Raw genomic sequence first — 3,725 nt, forward strand, 5'->3', positions numbered from 1 at the left:
TATGTTTGTAAACATATTTTTAACGAACATTATTAATATTTATAATCTAAACTCATATCAATACAATATTTTATGTGTTTTAGTTAAAAAGAAGGATTATATCTGTTTTGTTATTAGTAGAAATAACTACAATAAAAATATAAGATAAAAAGTGTATAATGCCATACCAATATGTTGGTATGGCATTATACACTTTATATATATATATATATATATATATATCTATGAAATCTAGTGAAATATGACTCTATTGTTGTTTGTCTTCTTGAATTTGCATTATTGTTCGAGCTCATCTCTAATCTTTCTAACTGCATCAAAAACTTTTCGTGTTGTCTCTCAAATCGCATCCAAAAATTATATAGAGTTCTAGATACGATAATTGCTTCCTTATGTGTAATTGGTGCTAAAGGTATCATAATATCTTCTTCAACTTCATGATTACCATGAAAGATAATAGCAATGATTTCTTCTAAACTCTGAACTTCTGAACATATATCATAAAAATGGAAGAGTTCATAAAACAATATGTAAATTACAAAAGAGTAGGCAATTATAAATTAAAAATTTTCTACAAAAATGTGAATTATAACAAAAGATATCTTATCTTTGAATATAGTTTTTTTCAAAATTATGAAAATGAAAAATTCTCTTCATAAATTAATATTTTATTAATTTATCGATAAATTAAAACTTATATAAATTAATAAAATTTCATAGTCCTGGCTGTATTAATTTATAGAGGTTTTACTGTATGTAACTATAAAATTAAAAAGACCGGGTTTCTTCTTGTTATGGTGTGATTCGGTTTACTGACCAACTCTTTGTCTTTATAGTAAATGGTATATTGCTATCATGGAGAGAAGATGATGTTCTTAGTAACATTCCTTACTTGGCTTTTGTTAACATGCTTATCGTTTGCTGAATAGCAAATTTTAATTTGTGCCCAAATGTAACAATAACCTAGATACAAATAAGTTTATATACATATGGTAATTTTTTTTTAACATCTATACATATGGTAATTATACATCTATTCACATTAGTTTTTATTTTATGAAACTACATTGTAAAAACTCATGTATTTCACATTAAGTATTTGTGTCTTATTTTCTTTTCAAGAGTCGTATAGGTGACCAAATTAAGTTAGATATGGAGATTTTCCAGTCACGTAATATTACGGAGTTTATTAAATCATACAACAACACATATATGCCCGCAGTAGAACATTCAGTTTTCCTTTGTGTTGAACTAGAGATAAAGATTCGGACAACCTTAGCACGGGCGTGGCAACAAGTGGATTTTTCAGCTTCAACACGATCCCGAAAGTTTCCTCGACCCCAACTCTCTCTTCTTGGGGAATTATCCAACCAAAAGAATGCAAGACCGTAGCCAGATTGTAAAGAACAACCCTCTCGCCCATAGCCATTCCCGCACACATCCTGCGACCAGACCCAAACGGTAGATAATTGAAGTCATTTCCGTTGAAGTCACAAGACTTATCAAGAAACCTGTCAGGATCAAACTTTAGTGGATCCTCCCATATGTTTGGATTCCTATGGATCGCCCACACGTTGATGAAAATCTTTGAATCTTTAGGGATGGTAAAGCCGCCCACCACGGTGGTTTGTGAAGGGCGGCGAGGAACAAGGAGTGGAGTAATTGTGTGAAGCCTTAGAGTTTCTTTCAAAATGGCGAGAATGTATGGAAGTTTAGAGATGTGAGATTCCTCCACTACTTTTTCTTTGCCCACAACTTTGTCAAGCTCTTGTTGAGCTCTCTTCATGATATCCGGGTTGTGTAATAGCTCGGCCATCGCGAATTCTATGACGTGTAATGATGTGTCTGTACCACCGAGCACCATGTCCTACAATAAACAAACCAACTTTTAACAAATATATTTGCATTATGAGGGACAAAATTTCTTAACGAACTATGAGCAACGCCTTGACATCGTTCATGTTTAGTTTTGTCTTGTCATCTTCTTCATCCTTAACTTTCAACAATACGTCCAGAAAATCCACAACTCTCCCATCACTGTCCCTATCCATCTCCAGCCGTTGGTTAATGATCCGGTCAAACATCCGGTCCATCCTTTGAGCCGGTCTTCGCATACGCTTAACCAAACCCTGAAGATCAAACCGGCTCAATACCGGAAAAAAGTCAGAGATATTAGGCTTTAGCAAGAGGTCATTCATCTCTGTAATCAATTCTAAGAACTCGGCTCCAACAATCTCCCTCTCTTCTCCCTTGACCGTCGTGCCCCATAGCATCTGCGTCACAACATTTAAAATCATCAAGAATATCTGTTCTCCCAGGTTAACAGACGACCCGACCCGAGCCTGGTCTGCTAAGTATCGGACTGTTTTCCGAGTCTCTCCACGGCGGAGTTCAGTAGAGGAATCCAGCATGGCGTTGCTTAGTATCCTGTTAACACATAGTTTCCTAAGCATCCGCCACTTTGGTCCATAGGGTGACCAAACAATCTCAATACCACCGTACGTATTGGCCGGAGCAACAGCAGGGACATCATGGTTCGCAAAGATGAGATCATTGGTTCTGAGAATCTCTTGCACCACTTCAGAAGAGGTGACCACAATTGTCAGCTTGGCCCCGAGCCAGAGTTTGAAAATAGGACCGTGCTTTTTAGCCAGCCCTTGGAAATAGGTGTGAAGCTCTGGTTGAAGGAATGGAAGGTTGCCGATAATAGGAAAGCCATAAGGTCGCGGTGGCAAAGGTGGAGACTACAGGTGAATACCAAAAATACCAACAGACAGAGAATACAGTGATCACAGTTAAAACATAGTCCAGGTTGTCCATGCGAAATAGGTTCTTGAAGAGACTAAAAATGTCTGTCATGTTTTATTTTATTCATAGATTTGATGTAGGGAACCTAGGAGCCGTTGTTTTGATTTTATAATTGGCTATCAAGTCATCAACATTTACTGAGAGTTCCCTAACCATGGTTATTCTTATTTTTTGTCTTAAAAAAAATTAAAATGACTAGATTACACACATATTAATTAATTTTTGTTGGTCAATATATACATTTCTATCAGAAAAATACTTCCTTTGGTCATTAATTTTTATCTTATAGTATATTAGATGTTAGCTGATATCCAGTTTCCCTTAAATTATTAAAGAGGCTGTTTTACAAATTGTATACTACATTCGTTACAATTTACAAAGGAGAGATTTAAGCGTATGGAACACTGAGAAAACGTTGAAAAAAAAGTTAACAAAAATAAAAGAATACTGAGAAAATGTCACAAAGCAAATCGGTGCATCTAGAATCCAGAATTAAAATTTTCCCACAGACAACACACATGTCAGTACTATATCTATATACTTATTTAAGCAATTCTTTAAACAAATAACCCTACTCCATGTAAAATATTACACAAAATCCCACTGTATTTTAATACAAAAAAAAATAACAGAATTTTAATATTAATTTGTTGTAACCTGAAAATGATTATCCAAAAAAATAGTAATTATTAATTTATTAGATTACAAGAAATCATTAATAAAATAATTTCGAAATTATTTAATAAAATAATAATAAAATTATTTCGAAATTATATAATAAAATAATTAAACAGATTCTATTTATTGTTTCAGAAATCTTAGCAAACAATAACAAACTATTTAGAAAATTATAAAACTTAAATTTATTTATAAAACTAAGATTAAATATTTACATATCTAAATCATTTAATAATAACAAA

The 3,725-nt window shown here is 33.2% G+C and overlaps 1 pseudogene; it reads right to left on the reverse strand.

Moving 5' to 3' along the window:
- Window positions 1,187-2,856, reverse strand: LOC104772802 (annotated as a pseudogene).

Source organism: Camelina sativa, chromosome 20 (assembly GCF_000633955.1).
Source record: "Camelina sativa cultivar DH55 chromosome 20, Cs, whole genome shotgun sequence".
In the NCBI taxonomy this organism is placed as follows: domain Eukaryota; kingdom Viridiplantae; phylum Streptophyta; class Magnoliopsida; order Brassicales; family Brassicaceae; genus Camelina; species Camelina sativa.